The 23,088-nt window shown below is 35.2% G+C and overlaps 1 long non-coding RNA gene across 1 annotated transcript; it reads right to left on the bottom strand.

Annotated features, from left to right (window-relative positions):
• Positions 1 to 5,891: 5,891 nt before the first annotated feature.
• LOC129046857 (uncharacterized) lies at positions 5,892 to 9,756 on the bottom strand. The gene is made up of 3 exons (XR_008508650.1): positions 9,607 to 9,756; positions 7,508 to 7,583; positions 5,892 to 7,146 (listed from the first exon to the last, which is right to left on the bottom strand). It is a non-coding gene; the product is annotated as an uncharacterized LOC129046857 (long non-coding RNA).
• Between the last annotated feature and the right edge of the window lie 13,332 nt (positions 9,757 to 23,088).

Raw genomic sequence — 23,088 nt, 5'->3', positions numbered from 1 at the left:
GAAGTTACTATGTTTTTACAGTGTATATGCAAGTCACTTGCCCCAAATCCAGCCCCTTTAGTAAGTTTCTTGAAAAAAAATCACAAAATGTTTGTTACTTGAAAGATATGAGTCATTATATAAAATGAATGAATCCTATAGTTGTGAGATAGCATTAGGAAGAAATATCTGCATGTTCAATAAAGAAAGTTGTCTATATTTTAAAAACAGTCCATGTCTCCAAAAATCTTTATATATATATGTGTGTGTGTGTGTGGGGGTGTGTCCATGGCTCTAAAACTTTTATGCTACGTTTTAACAGGAAGTTCTAAAATAAGCTTGGTTTTGTTATTGTTTTACTTTCTTTGACAGTTTTCTGACTACATTTTATATTACTTTTCTACTGCTTCCTTCTCAGTTTTCCACAGCATGTATCTCACATGATGTTATCATTTCTCACAGATTCCTTGCCCTCAGTTCAAAAGTTTTCTGGGATAGGGCAAATGTTATTATGTCATGTAGAAATGGCAGTTTGATAGAGTAAGTAATTTAATTCTAAATAGAGATTCTAAATCAATTCCATAAATATGAAGACTAATAATATTAGAGGTTAGATTCAATTTTAAATTAATTCCAAAATCTTCAATTCGAACTTTAAATCAGTTCAGTCTAGCAGCTTGTGAAAAGCTGGATGTGCTCTTAATTTCAGTGCAATGAATGGCACTCAATATCTCCCAATCTCCCAGTCTACTATGGGCCCATAATATTGAAATCATCTGAAAAAGCTCCTTTTGCTTCCAGTGGCATTGGAAAGAGGCCGAGTATAAGATTCAAAATGAATAATAGACAGTTTTTGTGAACGTCCTCATTTCTCTGTAAAAAAAAGGAATACTGTGAGTATATTAATTCATAACTCCGAAAAAAATAGGAAAAAATATATCCAATCTGGCTTTTATAAAAGATCTAATGTTTATGCAAAGTCTCAAGCAAAACAGTAAGCTTTAACAGCAGCAAGCTCAAATCAGTGAGGGTTTTGCTGCAAGTTGCTGCTCTAAGGCTGCACTGCTGGATCCACAGCAAATAGTGCAGCCTCAGGCTTTCTTGCTTCCACACCTGCAGAGGAAGCACAGTCCAAAGGAAGCTGTTTGCACTAAACCTAAAAGATTTTGATAGCACCAACTCATTTAAAAGAGAATTATTAAGTAGAAGAACATCTCCATTCCCCTGGCACAGCAGCCTGGTTTGACAATGGGGTTAATTCATCTTGTGCCCTCTCCCTCTTAGTAAATCTGTGCCCCCAAGAAAATCCTTTATCCTGTGTTTATTGATTTAATTTTTCTTACAAATTTTTTCCAAATCAGATATTTTTGTATTGACTTCTCTTTTGCATGACCTTCTCACTTGTCACCTGTAGTATGTCTAACCTTAAGCAGAATTCAGTTTTTTAAGTTGTTCTAATTTTTGATTCCAAAGAAAGTATGAGGTAACTTTTCTCAGTATGTTAAGCCTTCATGCTATCCCACCAAAAAAATCTATAAGAAAAAGAAATACGTATTTATCTGTCAGAGCTAATAATTATAGATATTGCTATTCTTAATTAATAAAGCTCAACTTTAAATTTAAAAACACACTAAAAGCAACAGTCCTGCTTATTGAATATAAAGCAAAATACTACATGGCCTTATTCTGAAATTATTTACACACCATCATTTTTGTCTCTGATTTTGGTACAGGTTCAATGAGAATGGTTTTAACATGAGCTTTCCAGTTAGAGTACACAAAATTACTGTTTTATGATACAAAAAAAAGCAAGCATTTTCTAGTATTGTCTATAGGGACTATTCACCTAACAGCATGTTTGGCTTGGCCTATTAAAAGCAGTGAATTTTTAATATGAAGATGGACTGGAAAAAATTCTGATGCTTTGTTAAATCAAGTTTACAGGCACCTTTAGCAAATCTTGTTATCCTTGCCTTCTGTCTTGTCCAACATTGTGGACACTGTAAAAGTGCCAGGGAAAAGAACAATTTTTTAACCTCATCAGTCACCCCTTCTTCAGGATAGTGACATTTGGTAATGCGGCTGAGATCACAGGGTTTGGAAAATAATCCCTAGATAAACAGTCCAGTCTTTTCCTCTAATTCTTCCATGCACCCCTTCTCTGTCAGCTGCTGGTGCTTGGGAACAAACTTACAGAATGATATAAAGTCTGTTTTATCTGCAACTAGTGCAGGGAAAGAGGAGGTTCTACAGAATGGAGCAGCTGGTCCTGAGAATTAGGTGTCCAATCTCTGATCTTCTGAATTTTACCATGGGTCTGGTCCTCTGGATTCAACACCCATTGATGTTTGCAGTACACTGGGTGCCCTCTGGAGCACATGATCTGAAAAAAATCCTGTTCATGCACTCATTGCAGGTGAATGAGTCCCATGAAGGGATGATCAGGATATTTGCTTCAAAATTATGCCTCTAACCTGGACCATGTCAATGCAGACACACTAAAAGTGACCATTCACAGACACTCAGGGAAGGGCTTGCCCTGCATAAGAAAGTAGTGGGGATAACTTTGGTGTGGTCTGAAAATAAAGCATCCCCAAAGCTTTTATAATCTTATGTATAATATGATGGATGGATACTGAATTCAGTTTCCAGATCTGCCACTGATTTACTGCCCCCATTGTTGCCAGCAGGCAGTAAAAAGTTCAGGGGGATGCTGACATAGGCAAAATTCTGGAAGTACTTCCCTTGTTGAGGCCATGGTTTGTCTGCTCCTTACATCTGACTTGGCATTAAAGTCATGCTATTTTTTTTTCTGAATAAGAATTACTGAAGGAAAAATAGCCCTTTATTCTTTAGTTTACAGTATTTATTTTTCTCTCTGTCTTGTAGCATCTGTGGTGACACAGGCATATGTTATTCTGTACAGGCTGTAGCTAAACTGCACACAGGCATTGATGAGACTGCTCATTCTGACCATTCCAGGTGGGATCAATAAAAGATGAGGAAAAACAGAGCTCAACTTAATTAATCTAAGACCTTACATATTAACTACAACAGATTTAGCAGTGTTAAGAGTACATCTTTGTTTCCTTAGGAAAGTTCCATGAGTACTTACTCAACAAAAGATATTTTTTCAGTTTTTGAATATTTGAGGAAGGTGATCAACCAAGAATTTCTGGTGTTTCTTTGCAATACATTTCTTACTTGAGGAGAACAATAAATGTGTCTAATATTTTCCCACCTGACTGATCTTCATCTTTGTTATCATTAATTAAAACATCTTGTTTCAAATTGAATTTCTGATTTCAAGCTTTTATTGAACATAAAGAAAATTGTCAGTAACACAGCTTATTTCTTTATATAACCAGAAAAAGAGAGAGTGACAGACACATGATATGGGAATGCAGCAAAGTCAAAGCAATGTAAGCTATGGAAGCTATGGATTACAGAAGTATACTTACAGTTACATCAATTGAATATTTTTAACAACTTGTCCTTTTTTTCCTAAAACAGCTATGCTGTTAATCTAATGCAGGCAGTAAGTCACAAATATTTTTTCAGTTCCTTTACTCTTGACATCCAAATTTCTTGAATGGGTATTTGTTTTTTGCAGCTATAGCAGTGAAGTTCACTTGCTGGCAGTATTATCAAAGATTCCAAGTTCTCCATCTTTATTTAGTTTCAGTAAATCAGGACAATTCCCAAAGTCCATGACAAAATAGAATTTGGCAATTTATCAATGAAAGAACTTGGGTACTAATTTTCTCTCTGATTTTGAAGTCTTTTGACAAAGTTTTTTCTGTAATGTCTTGCACAACAACAGCTGAGATAAATGTAACGAGCACTAAATCTTCCATTAAAGTTACATTACAACTTTTTCATTTAAGACCAACAAATTTGATATTTGTTGATAGCAACTTTGACAGATGAAAAACTGACATTGAAGTTCAGCAGGGAGGTATAAAAACTCACAGGACACTGAGGACTGGAAGCCTTTGAATTCTGCCAGAGACTTTTACATTGGCATTTAAACATTAAACACTCATCCAGGGGGGATCCCAGAATCAACCTTTCTATCATGATGCTACAACCTGAGCCAATACAACTTATTCTCCATCTACTGTTCTTCAGAAATAAATTGCTTAACTCATTTCTTTAATTTTCTAGGGCAAGATTTTAATTTTTAATGTCAAAATCCAATATTCTTTGGATATTTTTAAGGTAAAAGAAGGCTTCTTAAGATTAAACAAAATATTTCATTACACTAAATGGCATATTTTGTTACATTTTAGATTTTTATTTCAAGTGAGATATTAGTCCTTAAATGAAGTCAGTTATGTTTCTTAAACAAAACAAAGCATTGGTTCTTTTATACCATTGAGAAGCACCTACATAGGCAAAGAATCAAGTGGACCTTACACAATTTACATGTGGTGAAAGTTGATTTTCCATTACAATTTCCTCTCACCCCACTGTGCCAGTCCTTTTCAAATACTCCCTATACTTCTCCCTTTCATTTTCTCTTCCTTCAGATGCCCAAGACTTCCCTACACTTTCTACATTTTACAGATCTAAACTTTTATTGCATCTTTCTAAATAGACTCCTATTGAAAGAGAAAAAGTTGCAAACTTTATAAGTCATAGAAGAAATATTAGCAAAAACAAGATCTTCCAAGTTCTGAGTTAGTTGCTTTCCCAAGTTCTGAGTTTGTTGTTATCCAAACATGTCATGAGTTCAGTACCTGCCAAACAGATCAGCCCAAAGCATCCTCCTGCTGAGGTGGTGCTGCTTGAGGCAGGATGAAGGAGTGAAGTATTCCAGTGCTGCTCACTGCCTGGTGCACCTGCAATCAATTACCATTGCTGTTCTGCTGTGAAAAGCCCAAATGCCTTGCTTAGCTGGGATGATAATGGCATGGTTTGAGTGTAGTTGTTCATCAGACCACATTCTAAATCTCTGAGCAGTAGTTCTATTGCACTGAAATAAATTTCCCTTTTATAAATTTCTAAACATAGTAGGTAAGAGTATGGTTTTCCTCAGCCACATGGGATTGTTCAATACATTTCAGTATATTTTTGAAAAGAAGATGAAATATTATTTCATTGCATGAGCAAAAACTAGCACAAAAAAACCCCCAAGAATGGTGGTCACATTTTGAGCAAGCATATTAAAAGAAAAGCTGGTCTCACATCTTGTATGTTAAAATAGTTTGACTCAACCTAGAAGGGAGGCCTTCAGGGGAAAAGGCAATGCCCAAATACTCATGCACTAAAAGCAGTGGTGTGAGTGACTCAGGATTTGTCATGCCTTGTGAGTACCAGAGCACTTCCCATGAGGTATTTATTATACTGATGGAGAGACAAGCCTTGAATGACACACAGGGTGTGAGCGTCTAGTGCCTGACAATGATTTCAGTAAAGTTGGCACAGTTTGGCCCTCCTGGGCATATTGGGGTTGGGGGAGGCAGTGTGTAGGAGTGGCAGTGGTTTGTATTGAAGCAGCTGGCTTTGCTGAGTACTAATAAGCTAATTATATTTTAAAGTAGCAAAGTGGTCTCTGGCCTTCAGCCTGTTATGTTTCATACCAAGCAGGCTATCCTGCAGGAAAGAGAAGAAATATTTAGCAGAGCTCTGTGTCCTCCACTCAGGCTTTGACCATTGCTGGGTGCTCAGGAGGCTTGAAAAGGTCTTTGAGGTGCATCTCAACCTGCACCATAATACACAAATGTGAAATTGCTGGGTTAAAAATAAAAAACTCAAGGCAGCTAAGGACAGTAAGGACAAGGATTCCTTCTCTAAGGTGAACAAGATAAACTACACTTTTACTGAGAGTCTTACTGAGAAGAGAGAGATTGATTTTTTTTTATAAATTATTTTAAGTACTATCATGATATTGTATTAGAAATGCATGTAACATGTATTTTTTAGTTATGATGGCTACTATTATTATTATCAGTCCAAGATTTTTTTAGATGAGATTTTTGTAAGTTCCTTGAAGTTCAAAAAAAGGCTAAAATGTTATAAGAGGCTTTGTCTGGAAGTTAGTACAGATTGCAAAGGAAAAACCAGGGTTATCTGAAGTTTTTTCATGGAAAGATATTCTGTAATGCCTTTTTAGCTAGAGCATAGCCTGAGCAGAGTTCCTCAGCCTGTTGTATTTAAAGAATTATCTAACCTCTGAGAAAAAAAAACCAAAACCAAACAAACAAAAAAACCCCAACCAAACATGTAATAGCTTAAATATTGCAGTAATGTGAGTTGTTTTCTTGGTAACAAAAAAAAAGCTAACTTAAAATATAACATAGTTTATTGCTTGTGTATTCCATCATATTGTTTTGTTTCCTGTCTTGCAAAACTGGGAAAGCATCTGTTTAAAAATACCCACATTTTCTTCTGTTTTTTTTTTTTTCTCTGGTGTTTTACTGATTACCAAGGCTATTTTGACCACCAATTCACAGCATGGTACAGACTTTACTTACCCTCAGCCTATGAATATTTTGATTTCTGTTTATTATTTCTTTCAAAGTAATATTTAGATTCTATAATGCACGGCTCTATTTGAATATATAAAAAGAAAGGAATTTCTAGCTAGATCAATTCCAACTTGAACAGGCAGAAGGAAATACTTTTCCATCAATATTCCAAAATAATAACATTGCAAGAGAGTAATAAGAAGCACAGTAAGAGAAACAGATTGAAACCACTTGCTAAAGTCCTTGAAAGAGGGACAGAACAAGGAATGTTCAAGACTGTCTGGGTTGGATGGACCCAAGCCAGGAAAGGTTCAAACGTGGGAGATGATGTTTCCATCAGTGCTGGTGCAGCCTGCTGAGGAGCCCATTCTCCTCAGACCAGTACACCTGCATTGCTCCTGGGTCTCAAGGGGATGTGTCTCCCAGCACTGCACTGTTTCCTGTGGACGTGCAGCCTTGGTTTGGCACTAATCCCAGGATTTCTTCATGGCACAACGTTTTCTGCAATATATACAAGTCTGAAATGAGCCTGTAAATGTGCTATAAAGTTCACTGTGGGGGAGTTGAGCCTTATCCACAAAATCATCCATCTTCTGATGACGTACTTGGTCCATTTTATCAGGTACTCCATGTAGGACACAAATACCAGATCAGATGGTAATTTCTTACCACAGTCTCTTGATGTAATAATTCCCTACAGAAAAAAAAATACAAAAAAAACCAAAAAAAAAAAAAAAAAAAAAAAAAACAAAAAAACAAGGAAAGAAAAACACCTTGTGACCTTGCTCAGTTTCTTGCATATATGTTTGTAAATGGAGGAAAAAAAATCAAAAATAAAAAACCCCTAAACCAAAGTGAGTGTAGAAATGAAGCAGAGGAAAGCAGTTCCACAAGAATTTTGGTGTAATAGTGGTCTTCTGTCCATGAATGTCTAGATAACTTTGGGGATAAATTTAGAAGCCAACACAGTGCTGTAAATGTAGGATGTAAATGTAAGGAAGTAATAATGAAATCTCTGGCAAGACTTCACTTACACTGTGCTCAGTAATACTTACCACATCATAAAAATCTGGTTTCTTTAAAATGTGGTGAGAAGGAAAGAGAGTTGATCCTAGTAATAAAAGTTATGAGCTGTGAAGACAAGAACAGGAAAGTTCTCATTCTGAAACAGTCATAGAAAAAGACAAATAACTGAGACACAAATAGTAAGTGATGAAATTCACAGAAATAAATATTTTAGATATGTGCAGGAGAATGACAGGCATTTACCCATTTTTACTAATTCTTCCTTATTTTATTTGCTATGATAAATAACACAACTGTCTGCTTTAAACTGGGAAAAATTTACTGAATAATGCAACTGCAGACTACAGAGATTTTCTGTGCCAGTTCTGCTTCTCACTTGCAAACTGGAGCTTAAGTAAGACTTCAGATTATACAGAAATACCAAGTGGCTGAATGCTGGACTGCAAGTGAGCAAATCACTTTGAAAAACAAAACCACATTGCTCACTGTGAGTGCAGAAGAGCACAGATGCTATCAGTAAAGACGTCTCCTGAAAAGAACAGAAACTTAAGTCCATTATTCTTTTTCTTCTATAAAAGTTATTTGGGAGACAGTTGTGACAGTTTTCTATAAAATGTAGGTTATATAAAATGCCAAATTTTGATTTCCTTCACTTTGGCATGACTGTTTTATTTGGGTATATTTTCACTCCTTCACTTTGATTATATAGCAAGACAGTAGAGAATACCTGAAAAGAGGAGTTTTTAGCACAAGTAGAAAATTAAGTAGCTATCTTTAGTTTTTAAAAAATAAAATTGTAAATGACTTGTCTTGCAACAAGGTCATATTCACTCATCTGATCATAGTAAAAAAAAAAACTAAATAAAATCAGAAATCTCAGACATTAAGATATGTTTGGAAAATATAATTTCTAATAAAAGGAATCAGCTATTACACCTGCCTTTTCTTTATCCTGTCTTCTTTTCACTCCCAGTGATCTTTGTGCCTCATTGTCTCAGAATTTTGCAGGTATTCACACCTTGGAGCACCAGGAGATGCTCTTTTATATGGTGGCCAAGTTAACCTCTGGTTAGAAACAAACTCCTATTAACCATTATGGATACCTAAGCAGCATGTCCAGAGTCACAGAGAAAAGCTGGGCAGGGAATAAACCCTCAGCCTTGTAACACTCCAACCTCAGGTCCTTGCTGGGCACTTGCTGGAGATGGGGTCTGTGCACAGCAATTTTTTTCCACTAGGTCTATGTCCTTGGAGTTAAGAGATGCTGAGCCTCATTCCAAAGGCTGGATGTTCCCAATGACTACATGTGAAAATGCAGAACTCACACAGCACTGGATCCTGCATTTCACAGTCACGGGAAACCCAGGGGCTTTCTGCTGAAATTGCTGCATATGCTTGAGCAAACCTTTTTAATCAAATTCTAAAGGCAGGAGATGATTTCCTACTCAGAAATAAACAGATATCAAGTCAATACCAGCTATTCCAATCCCTCATGTAGATGAGATAAATATGCATCTTGTACAGGTGGAGAGAGTACATCAGAAGAAAAATAGCATCATGGAATAAAAATGGAATAAAACAGAAAAAAAAGTAATGATAAGGTAGTTATTGAAAATACCATGGAACCAAAAATAAAACACAGAAAAATATTATTTTAGTATGCACTGACAGTAGTGGTGAAACATGAGAATTATATTCTGCATACTGTTTTAAAATAGAAGTATTGAAACCTTTGTAGCGGAAACATTGTGAGGGCCTTCTTGTGTTGCAATTAATTCTAAACAAAATGGCTTTTTACTTCTCACATGATGGATTTTATTACAAAATAGCCCAAACCTAGAACTCCAAATACTGTTATTCTTATCAGCAGAAAGTGAATTGCTATATAGATTAAAACTGTCCTATATAAGCAACCCTATCCCCCTGCCAATGTAAATAAGGCTAGCTTCATGCAAAGCTTCCAGACTGTCTTATACTACCTTGCTAATTTCTTGCCTCTTAATCCAGTGGTATTCACAAAAAATCATCCTATTTAATGTTTGTTTTAACCTTTAAGCACCCAAATGTCTAAAAAGTCAAAATTTTGTTGCTACATTCTCAGAGATTATTCCAGTCTGAAAATTCTTACCTTTCCTGGTTTTCTCTTCAACTCAATTCCTTCCCTGATTTTAGATAAAAGAGACAGACTCCGCTTCTGCTTCCTCCTGTCTTCACACCAGTTCTTTCAGCACATTAATTCTTGAAAGAAATATTTAAGTTTTTTTAATAGAGTTCACTACAGCACAATTTCTGTGAGCATACGTGTATGCAAAACTGAGCAAGCCTTTAACTGGAATGAATATGGGGTCTGCCTCCTGATTTACCCATCAGGGTATTTTTGAGTGCCATGAATCCTGAATATGTGATCTGGCAGGTTCCCTGTGTGAGGAGCACAGTGACATATTGACCAGGGACTGTATAAGATGTTGTATGGTTAGAAGCCCTATGAGTCAATGAATGGATTTTTATCAGTATAAAAAGGCTTTGGATTCTGCCTGAAAACTGAGGGGAGAGAGGGAGTGGGCAGAATTTTCCTCCTTGCAGAATTCAGCTGTTGGGGAGAAAGTGCAATATTTCAAGAACAGAAGGTGTGGGTGCTACTTCAGAGGTACAGCTGTGAGGAGGAAATATGCTGTGAAATACTTATATTAAGCTATCTCATGCAAATGATACATGTGGGTCCAGTGTCTGAGAAACACTGTAGATGTGATTATGTGGAAAATCCAAGTGTGAATTGACTTCTTACAGACCAGTTCCAAATGAACAGACAATTTCATGTAAATTAAGACTATGACATCACCTTTATATATGAGTAGTCTTTCTTAATATGGAAAGTAATATTTTACTGTTCCAGATAGATTAATAACTTTATAGATAATAAATAACAGCACAAGCTATTATATATTATATATATATTATAGATATAATTTATATATATATAAATTATATCTAAAATTATAATATATATCATATACTATACATTATTTTTATATATAATATATAATATATAATATATAATATATAATATATAATATATAATATATAATATATAATATATAATATATAATATATAATATATAATATATAATATATAATATATATAATACATAATACATAATATAAAATATATAATATATAATGCATTATACATTATATAGTATACATTATACGTTATATATTATATATTTTAATATATATATATATATATATATAATAATAACAGCACAAGCTTCCCAGCTGTCTTCTGTCAATGAGCAGTCTCCTGTCATGTCCATATTCCCACTCAGCAACAGGGATACAAACGCATACACACACTGAAAACACAAAGTAGTGACTCAAAATAGCTTGAAATCACATCTATTATTTTATACTATCTAAAGATGTTCCCTCTGTGATGAAAAAGGTCTGAAATGCCACCACTCCTTGCTATTCTAGGGACTGGGAATGTTATTGGACCTGCAATTCTTTACAAACCGTAAGATTTTTAAAAATGATATTTAAACCCCACTCCTGTGACTGTCTGCACTCCTAAGACTCTCACTGCCAAAATGTGAAAACTATTTCATGGACTCAAGAACAGATATTTCTCCAGCCAAACTCAGAATTTCCCAGACATACAGGCAAAATCTACCTCGGTCTCATCATTGTCCATAACTTTGCTATAAATTCAATAAGGAATTTGTATAATAAATCATTAATATCACACTTTGATGTTTGATATAAAGGATGGGGTTCCTTTATCTAGGAATAGTTACATCATTGATGTACTATTTTATTTTTAATGTCTGAAGCTTATTTCAGTTTCTAATGCAGTAGGAAGAAATCACAGTTATTTTAGCTAGGTTTCCATTTCAAGCCTGCCTGAGCTCCCTGCACTTAAATTCAATGCCAGCTTTTTCCCACAAATATATGCTGTTAAAGAAGAGAGCTGAAATTCACAGAGCTGTCAAGTAAGATATCCATTAAGATATTAAGATGCCAGTGTTCAAACTTCAACATTATAGCATTAAATCTCAAAGGAATTCACTTTGTTAATGAGAAACAAGACAGGAAGGAGTGCATGATGCAGGGGAGTGGGAAATGGGATAAGAATATGGAACAATATGATTGCAGAATAGAAAGCACAGATTGAGGTACCACAAGGAATCTGAGTTCCTCAACTAAGACTTGTCAATGAGATTTTTAACATATGATATGCAGTTTTAATTAAATTATGGCCCAGAGTCAGAGAAGAAAGCCAAAGGCCCAGGTTTTTATTTAATTTTTAGAACAGAGATCTTATCTTCTACAGTATTTCATGAACTTCTAATTAAATATGGATTTATGGTTTAAAGTACCTGGAAACACAGCATGACTTTTAGGATTCATGCTTTGCTGGACTCAGAGCAGTGCTGTCAAAGAGTGAAATTCCAGCCCTTCTTCATAGGTTCACATAGATGTGGGTAAGGTGTTATGAAAGAAGTTTAGCTTGAGTACTGTGTGCTAAAAATATTCCTATACTTCAGAGCAACAAAAAAAAAGTGTCACTTTGCACACATATTCAACAAAACTTTACTTGTGCTTGCTTATAGTAGCAGGGCTCAGTTCTATACAAACCTAATGACTTCTGAGTACTGCCAAAAGTGCTATTTCAAGCTGATGGTTATTTTTTTGCTGTGCCTGCCAAATCCTACATTTTTTGGCAACTCTAATGGCACTTCTTTCACACCCTATCACATTATTTCAAACAAATACGTTATATCTACTGTTTGAAAAGTATAATATTCTTTTTCAAATTAAAAAAAAATCTGCAAACAGTTTTACTCATGGTGATGATTTATTGTTTAATATATTTCAATAAGTTTACAAAGTGTAGCTGTGAAGGCTGTGTGCAAATGAATTTCAGCACCTGTTTTGTTGTGTTCATATAAGAAGAGAATGTGGAAAAAAATTATTAAAGTGTGTTAGCTGAGGGTCTTTTGATATTACAGTGGGCAGATAACTTCTTGAAGGTCAGCTTCTCCTAAAAATTCTTTAAAATTCTCACAGGATGAAGGGTTAAGATGCTGTAGTTAACAAAGCAATGCTTGTAATAGCTGAATATATGTATGCATAAGCCATCAAATTGAGGAAGTGACACCATAACACAAAATTTTCCAAGCCAGATTTACTCAGTAAAACTGAGGATAATATTGCTATTGCTATCTTAAAACTGAAGGGGTTTCTGCTTGCTTAGGACAAATGTCTGGTGCATGTGTACGATATACTTTTAGAATCAAAAATATGGGAGTTTCTCATGGGGGGAAATGTGCTGGGACTCTTTGTCAGCAGGATGTGTGGCTGTTAAGGTAAGTTAGGAATGGTTCCTATTTTTTTCAACAGTTTCTAAATGGAGGTGCATAGTATATGATTACTTAATTTCATATCATTCTGCAGAAATGGCTGTGATTTGAGAATTTCAGAAGCTTTAAATAAAAACAATAATAACAATTTTAAAAAATTAAAAGTACCAAGACTCACCCCGATATAAATATATTTATATTCATGGAATGCACTGATGTCTTTCTCTGCCTGTACACTCTGTGAAAATAAAAAAAATAGTTCAAAATAGTGCTCCTCAAAGAAGGGCCCTGGTATGAATTCACCAGCTGCCAAACTACACCATCACAAGTAAGAGGAGAATCAGTTTTGATGCTCTACTGCAGCTTGTTTTCATTGATTCTTGGAATTTAATCACATTTCAGCTGTTGTTTCTGTGAGATGATTTCAAAACCCATTGAATTAAATTGTATTATACCAAGAGACTGATTTTTTTTCATTGCAACTGCACTCAAAACCTAATTTTTATGTCTTAGAAAGATAGAAGTATTTTCTGGTGTCATCTAGTTTAAATGTGTTTTTTTTTGAATGGTCCTTTGAAAATTAGGTCTGGAAATCTTTTTTGAAATTCAGAATCCATCAAAGTCTCTCTCCTGTGAAATTGCTATTTCTCCTTGAAGCCTTCCATCCTCAGTGAAAATGTCTCCATTTGACTTCCTTTAACAAGTATCTTACAACCACTACTATTTCGAAGAAACTCTTTGATTTTTGAAAGTGCAAATTTAGTTTGCAGTAATACTACATAAATAAATACAAGTAGTATTTTTGCTACTTGTATTTATTTATGTATTATGTAGTAATACTACATAAATAAATACAAGTACTATTAAGTAGTATAAATAAATACAAGTAGTAATACTACTAATTAGGCAAAAAATTAAAAAATTTCCAATGTATCTAAGCATTAGAACAAAATCTGTTAGGGCCTACCCAAACAAATTGGGACCTTATCCTACACATTCATTCACAAATCCACACTGGCCTGTGGCTTGAACAACAAATACAAAACTCTCTGTAATTTGTACAGATACACTTTTCAAAATGCAGAGTAAGATTTTGAAAGTAAAATCGTTAGAATTTCTCTAAATACAGAGCAGTAAAAAGTGCAAAAATCCTCCACCTTTGATTATTATGTATTTATGAAATAAATTTATAGCTACATTCTTATTCATGAATTTCCAGCCCACATCTGAGATATGCTATTTTCCTTCAGTCGTTATGCATGTGAAGTGAACATTTAAACTCACATTCAAGCATTTGTCAGAACAGAAGTCATAGGCCTCCAGCACAGATCTGTTCTGGGAATGATATTTGAAAAAAAATTACTGAAAAAACCAAAAAGTTTTTCCATCGAATTGTCCCCAACATTTCTTCAGACAGCTGGGTAATTTACATTCTTTTGTTCTTTAGAAAATCTCTTCAGACACCAAAGTGTAGACCTTGACAGCCACAAGTGGCAAGGTCAAACCTCTCAAACTCTTTGCCAATGATCTGTATTTACTAAGTCTGTACATGAGTCCATTGCAATGTTAGTTTTAACCCCTTTCAGACTTCAAAAATATGCAATGAGTTAGGAGTGTGATCATGGCCAGTTACTCAATGCACTCATTGGATCAACCATGCAGGGGCATTAGCCTGAAATATCCCCATGGACTGCAGCTATCTTTTCTTATGCTAATTCCCATGGAAAATGTCCTTGCAGGTTTTCCCTTTGTCCTCTCTTTCATTTCCTGGTCCACCTCTTCAAGTGGTTCAGGTGAACATCAAAGGGAAGTGATGCTTTTGGTGACAATAATGCCTGAGACAAGCAGAGGTCAAACTTTCCAGTACTTCATGCAAAATGCTAAAATCCTCTGCATTTTCTACAACTGAGACCACACAGGCATATATAATTACATTACGTGGATTGACAATGAAAAATTAATTTAAACCAGTGTGCTCTCAGCCATGCAATTTTAGAGTAGTCTAATTTTTCTAGGAACTATCCCTAAGGCAAGGCTTACACCAACTAGAAAGAAAAGAGGTTTAAAATATATTTAAAAAATTTCAATCCTCTTTATCTGCTACTTCTCCTCCCTAAGAAATTTCATGCCCTCAAAGGCTTTTCCAAACCATATAACCTGATGTTAAGAGTTTAGTGTATTTAGTCAGGAAATAGAAATTATGTAATTTGATTTATACAATCAATTATAACCCAAAACAGAGTTCTAGTATTCACTGTTCAGTCATCAATAACAATTCGTGAGAAAGTAAGAGGATAATACTCAGAATAAAAATTTGCAAATTACAAGTAGAAAGGCAATTCCAGAACTCTGTAAGGTGATAACACATATTCTACAAGCAAAAAGGAACATTTTCAAGTCTTGTCATTAATAATACACAAAAGTCCATTTTGAATATTCTTTAAAATTTTCCCCTCCAGTTTCATATATAATAATAGTCTTTTTCAAGAAAGACTACTCTTTCTTGAGAGTCTTACCCTTTAAGAAAATATCTTTTTCCCACTCTTTAAGAAAAGATCTTTTATTTTACTTTCTGCTTTAATAAAAATCTAAATATCAGCATATTTATTTCTGCAAGCTCAGCACTTCAAAATACACCATGTAAAGGACAAGCCAAATGATTTTAGTGTAGTCAGAGCTCCTATGTATTTTTTCTCTCTCTTTTTTTTTTTTTTTTTTTGGTGATGTATTTGAAATGTGTGTGGAATCTTGTAGCATTTAGGAACATCTTTTGTTTTGCTTAACAGGAAAGCACATAAGCCCTTATTAAAGATGATTTATCACTATGATAACAAAAGATGTTGATTTTCTTTTCTCAGGCTTCTCTGGTTTTTTTTGTTGTTAGAGAACATTCAAAAGCAGAAGAAAAATAAGTAATGAGATATGCACTGGTAAGATAACTTTGAAGTTGTTGGAAGTTTTTTGTATTAACTGTACTCAGCCATTCACTACTGTTTCTTAACAAAGTATTTCTCTGATGGATAAATCAAGTCTAAGAAAAGTGAAACATGTTCTAGCATGAAGGATGTAATTTTAGATGCAAGATGTGCAATTTTGGTGTTTATCTGCATGCACATGCACACATGCAAGCACATTTTTGCTTTGCTCACTTAGCTGACATATTAGTCCACTAATCATTTCACTAGAGGGGAGCATTTGTCTGTCATTTCCCCAAGTATTTAATACAAGAGGAATTCCTAACACACCCAATTTTGTCTCCTCTGTTTTGTCTGAGGGTAAAGGGGAGGGTTGGCTTGTAGATAAGATCTCATGAATCACTCTGAGAACTGCAGAGCAAAGTCAGATATATTGTATTTCCTAACCTTAGAGCCACTGGAGAATGTCCTCCTGTACAGCACAGCAATGATTCACTTGAGCACAGGCAGGACTTCAACCACTTGGCCACAGTTACACCCTGGGTGCTGAAGAAACTGTAAAGTGAGGCAACAGCTTTGAGCAAACAGCAGCAGGACCTTTATTATCTGTGCTGGTGGTGATTCAGCAGAGAATAAATGCCATGCTGCCTGTGAGCCACCCAGGGCATGCCACCCTTTGTGCTACCTGGGGAGTGACTTTGGGAGCCAAGAGCAAACCATGTGCATTGGCACTCTGCTGCGAGAGAGCTGCAGTCCCAGCAGTTTCAGAAGGTCTTCCCTTGCCATTTTCTGTCCCAAATATCCTTGCATGGTACAGATATTGCACCCTGGGATAGATGATTTCTCCATGAACCCAAGCCCAACAAACATCAAGCTGTTGCATGTCCACTGAAAAATCAAGAACAACTGAAACAGTTGAGCAGCTCCTAAGAAACTTTGCAAAAAGTTTTCACCTAAAGTGAAAACGTATTCTATCTCATACTCTGTCACATACTCTTACCAATTTGACTACAACTATTTATGAATACGGGACACTTCTTCTAAACTATGTAATTTTTATTTGCTGAAGTCCCTTTTCTAAGAGTGGGTCTGTGACTTAAGTCTTAGGTAATTATGTTTAGGGAATTATAGAACTAGTTAGGAAATATACTTCACCATGATTAGCTCTAAAATGCAGTAGCTGTGACATTTCAAATATCAGGAAAAAATCCTGCTGCAGAATTCCTTTTTTATTAGAATATATTGAAAGATACTACTTCTCTAAGATAATAAAAAAATCTAATACAATAACAAGATTCCTGGGCTGAGGAAGTGCTATTCTCCTGAAAATAGCCTTTCCTCATTTGAGCACACATGGAACAATTTTGATAACTTTTGGTGTTTTACCTTTCTTGTCCTAAGGCAGGATGGAAAGGTGTTTCAAAAATACTGGAATTCTCATGAAATCCTTTATTTTATTTTAATAATTATATAAAAAACTTGGGGGTCTAAGTTTTTTTCCAAAAATAAGAGTTTTGTAGCAACCTTTGAAAAACAGCTCCTCTCCACTGTTTCTTTAACAGGAATTAAAGAAAAAGATTGTGATAGAAAAAATTGCTGTATTTTGGTTTCGTAAGCATCATTAACTCCACCTTAATTTTAGAAACCTGATATTTGTTTAGGAAAAGTAAAATATTTGAACCTTAACAGGTTGCAAAAGCATTTTTTAATCTTGCATTCTTGATTTATCTAGAGTATCCATCTGCATTTCTTGTTCCTGACATTTATGTTATAATTGAAACTCATCTAATTGACTGTAGTTATTCCAAGGACATTTCCTGTAGTTTCATTCAGTGAAACATGACCTCCTGAGCCTACTTTGTTGATTAACTTGTATAATTAGTGTTTGTTTGCTGGGAAAAAAAAAATTCAAATTCTTCCCTGTTGGCCACTGGTCAAAGCAATGATTTTCTTTGAGAGTAAATCACAATAGTAGTATATTCTCTGGAGAATTGCAAAACCACAATATATAGGTTCTTCCATCTAAACACATCTCAACAATACTAATGAGTTTGACTGTGTTTGAAGGACTCAAATCTTTTGTCATTCTGAGTGGTATAACTAAATTATGACTTAAGATAACAGCAATTAAAAAAAAAACTTTCTCATTTGTTGTGTGTGTTTCTTCACTGGTTTGTGTGAAATGAGACTCCCATAGAATTTATCTTAGATAACTTCATCCTAATTCACCCTATGACTAAAGAAAGCATTGCCTCAGACCCTAAAGGCATTGATCTCACCAAGGCTCATGTTGTAGGAGGAATTCCCCCATGAAAGAGCAGCAGCCCACAGTACTGAGCTGCTGCTCAGAGCTAGACCACAATTTTTGGGTGTAGCTTCTGAAGAAGCAGTTGTTTGAGTTGTTTGAGCCTCATGCCTGGTATTCTACAGTGCTTTTGCTCAAGGATTGAGAGGGTCCTTTCAGAGTGTTCCTCTCAAACACTGAGGAACAACCAGTAAAATACCTGAGTAAGTCCTAAAGGAAAATAGAAAAGCTAAGATTTGTAAATTAATTTGTTGTAACCTTCTTCTGTTAGAGACAGGACTCATACAATTATTTCAGCTGAAACTGGTGCAGCTTTGCAGAGTTACAACTTTCAGTCCTTAACCTCCATCTTCAGAGGAGAAAATATCTCTCTGTGTGGGATATGGCATTCCTTAAAATTCATACCTGAAACCTTGGGTTTCAAAATAATGATCATGGAGGCTGAAAATACTCAGGCATGTAATGGTAGTTTACTAACAAGTATTTTGGAAGTGATGGAAAAAATGTTTTCCTTCTACACCATCCTCTTCTTCTTAATTAAAAGGGAAAAAAAAATCACCTGAAGAACAGGCTACGTTCTGGGTGCAGTTCTATGCTAACTTTTTGGTGTTGTAATTGGAGCTCATCACCATGGTAAACAAGCAAGCAGTCTGCTGGGTTGACCTGTGTAGCAACTCCTGTGTTTTCTTTCCTACTTTGGGTGTCTCTTTGACTTACAGGAAGTAGAGCTGCCTACTTTAAAAAAATAAAACATTAACAGGTGCTTATTGGAATGTGATCTCTTCAGAACTAAACACTAATAGAGGTTGAAGTTAATTGTCCATTTAACTTCTGGTTAATGTCTAACCAGCCAGGGGACTGGGTGTACTCTTGTCATTTCAACAAAATATACAGGGTGACTCATCTAAGCAATGGATTAGTTATCTTGGGTGTACACAAACGTTTACTATTTTCTGCTAAGGAAATATGAGCTGTCAAGAAAGGTAAATGGTACAACACCCCATTCTATTGACAAGCCTTGAAGTAACTTTGGTGTTTGCAAACTCTTTGAGAATTAGATATGATGATCTTGAAATAAAACCTGACAAAAATAGTTTCACTTAGGAGCAGCTATCCTAATACTCTTTCTTGAGACATCTCTTTAATTCCTTCATAATTTCCAGTTGGACTTTACTTGATTAAACTTAGCTTTTTCTGCCTCTCTTGCCAAGCCAGCCCTCACGTGACACAGAGGTTCCTGATTCTTCAGAATGGATAAACTGCTTTTGTTGCTGTATGAGCTAAATATGTTTGAGGACCATGAGCATGAAAGGACACTGAACTCCATTCTCCATTCTTATGAACTCAAGTATTGGATTCTCAAGAGATCATCTTTGTTTTTAAATTTGCACAATGACCCGTTAATTAAAGTCCTACATTGCAGAGCTGTTCTTGTTGCTTAGGCATGTGGGATATATCTGTGCTATTTCTTTTGCCCTTAAATTCTGTTTGAGACTGGTGTTCACAAAATGCTGTTTGAATGGTCCTTTCCAAATCCAAACAACATAGTATTTTACCAATCCCCAAATTTTCTAAATGTCTCATTCAAATCACTCGGGGAATACCTTCTCCTCAGTCTTTGCTTTGTGACCCATGACTTAGCATGAATGAATTCCTTTTCTTTCAAAGTATCATTTTTCAGAAGACCATGAGGCATATTAGCTAACTAAACTTCACATAACTAGCTGTGTTGCTGGTGTTATAACACTTATGGACATCAACTTACTGCTGGATCATTGCAATTCTCTGGGTTAAACCAAGGAGAAAACACTGCAAAGATTAATATTTTTTCTTCTTTTTTTTCCCCTTCTTGTAAAAAATAACCTAAACACAACTTAGACAATGATAGCTGGAGGGTTATCAGAGATTAGGGCTTTTGTAAATAACTCATAAAATTTTTCTAATGTGAGTATAAGAACTCAGTAAAAAGCAATAAGTTGAAGCGAAACCAATTCTACTTTTAGTTACAAAAAGGGAGGAAAAGCAACTACCAATTGCAGAAAGCTGAGCATATTTTGTCTTGTACACAAGCAATCTGAAGATTGAATTTTGATATGTCTTTTTTTCTGTTCTATATCAGACCATTTTTTATTTCATACCACTTTTTTTGGCAAAACATGAGTCAATATTTAATATAAAAGTCTGACAATGTGCTATTGGTATCAGTATTATAAATGTTTGTCTAATGCATTAGGCAAACTAGTGCAGGATTTGGTTTCATGTCATATAAGGAGAGAAGAACAGTGCTTGTTGAGACTTTGATCTTATCAACATTAGCTCTTTCTGTTTTTCAGAGAATCTGCTGCACAGAAAAGCAATGATGACAAGCTGCTTCTTGGAAAATGTGGAAAGTCTTTAAGGACTTGGGAGAAAAGGTATTATGTGTTTCTGAGCTCTGTTGAAATATCTCCTACGCCTTTTCTCCTCCCTTTACTACGAGGATGTTTTAACCCTCCCAGGTGGTGGGAAATATTTGGAAGGGGAGTTTCTTTGTATACTTAGCAATGTGGGAAAGCTATGAGAGGGGTGTTCCCTGAAAGCAGTGACTCATCCCTTGTGTTGAATGCAGGCTTTGTTTACTGTGGAACTGCTGAAATAAATACATTTTTATTTAGGCATAAAACCTTCATTATATGTACCTTAAATTAAAAAATCACAAAACTGCTTGAAACCATACACCTACTAGTTTCAGGAATGCTCCCCAGTTGTTTTGCACTTTGCCAAGTGAGCCCTTGTTTATGCAGGCTCTGCATGTATTGGCACTTAGCCCAAGTCATAGCAAAATTTACAATCCTTCTCTGATAACAAAATTCTGAACATTCCTCCTCTTTGCTGGTGGTTAAGGAGACACCTCTCATTCTGCCCAGCCAGTTAATGGTTAGAGACTTTTTCTCAACTCCCAGAGATGGAATCACTGGTATCTCTGGTTAGCCAGATGATGCTGGATCTCCAGTTTGTTCTCTGATTTCCAGGACTGAATCTAAAGAACTTATTGTTTTGTAATGCCAAGGTTAAGGGTTTCCAGGTAACCACTTTCACTGTTATTGGAAATGCTCCATTTTATTTAAAATGTAAGACTGCTTGCAGGAGACATCCCTCTCCAGCTTCTAAGCTATTAAGGCTCTCCCTTGGTCCAATAATTATTTCATTACTCCATACAAGAGGAAGCAAAGTTTGACAAAAGTCTTTTTTCTCTCCCCACTGACTATAAAAGGGGCTTAATCCCTTACCTTTGTCTTCTTAATTCTTCCTGAATTAGTCACCTAATTTGGACGATGTGAATATTCTGTGTGTTACTGAAGGCTGAAGATTCCAGCTGGTGTCCAAACACCTGAATGCTGATGTTGTAATATTGGATTTAAGGGCCTGCATGACATCTAAGCAACACTCATAAGGGTGTTTCCACAAGAAACTCTTCATTTAGATAAAATTACTGTGACTAGGACTAATGCAAACCAAGATATCTTAACAAAGATCAATCTACATGTTTTAAATTTTTTGTAGGGTTTGTACTCTGTGAGACACATATTAAAATAATCTCACATATCTTCAGCTGTCTTTACATTTCTTTGGTATACATGTCATGATACATACCTTTAGGTGTGTGTCCAGTCAGAGAGCTTTTTCTTTAGTAAATGGATAAAGCTCTAGTGATTTTGCTACTCAGTTTAAGACAGGTACCTAAAACAACTAGAATAGATTACACTGAAATTCTTTTGTCCATTGACTACTGAGAGAGTTCAGAAAGTTAACAAAATAAGATTTATATTACAGTATAAACCAATATTAAGTGAGATGTGCATATTACAGTTTGGAGGCCACAGTTCCACTACTTAAATTTTGAAAAACCAATATACATTCTATAAAAACCAACTGATTTTATAGAGGCCAACATGAAGTGAAAGAGCTTGCTGTCTTATAAACATGGGTTATTAGATCTCAAAAATATGAAAGGCAGTAGAACAGTTTAAATAGACAGGAGCAGAATTTTCTATGACTGTTACAGTCACTGTCTCTGAGGAGAACAGTCTGTAAGGCTAAAAGTGTGTGCAGTGGAAGAGTGTTCCTTTACAATTTGCAGCTGCAAGCTTGATTAAATTCAGATAAATGATTTAATATTTACAGTGAAGCTACACATTAAATGCAAGAATGGTGAAAATATTTTAAATTCTCTCCTGATCTGAATAAACTTTCCAGCATTATGTAGGTCCCAAGACGAAGAACTGAACAGTGGTATTCAATTCCATAATTTAATTTACTAAAAGTTTCTTGGAAGTAACATACTGGAATTATGAGACTAATTTTTAATATGCTGGCATAACAAGTAATAAATTGACTTGATAAAGAAATCTGTTGCCTCCCTCTTTTTAAGCTAGAAATCAGTTGTTAGCTTTCCATTCTTTAAGCTTTTAATAGCTTTATAATAGCAATATAAGTGTTCACCTCATCTAAATAGACTGATATTTTAAAGGTCAAACTAGTTTTATCATGCTGTGATTGGTCCAAACTTCTCTTAAAACTCCATTTTAAGGAAATCAGCCTTAAAGGAACTTATTCTGAATTGAAAGCCTAATTTTGTTTCTCTCACTTGTAGCCTAGCAGTTCCATCAGAGCTGTAGCTTTGCTCCTTTTATGGCCTTTATGAATAGACTGTTGTTCACTGGCCACCAAAGACACAATCTAACTTTTTTTCAAGCTTCTAGGAAAAAAACACAATGCAATATTGAGAGTTCCTCCTTTTGCATAGGAAACCCCATTAATAGCTTGGTTCACATATTAAAGTCAGAGTCACAGCATGTCAAATCCTTTATCAGTCACACATCAATTCCCCTCTGAAATCCTCAATTACATAGCTCAGAGCACAATCCAACAAGAGAAGCTCTGTAATCAGATGCAGTGAGTGTTTACTGGAATATATGTGTGCATGTGTGTATTTATATACTTACATACGTATGCTAATTTTAATATTTCCATTATAAACAACAACAACT

The sequence above is a fragment of the Molothrus ater genome, chromosome 1, assembly GCF_012460135.2.
Source record: "Molothrus ater isolate BHLD 08-10-18 breed brown headed cowbird chromosome 1, BPBGC_Mater_1.1, whole genome shotgun sequence".
NCBI lineage: Eukaryota > Metazoa > Chordata > Aves > Passeriformes > Icteridae > Molothrus > Molothrus ater.
This window is presented reverse-complemented; position numbering and strand designations above follow the sequence as displayed.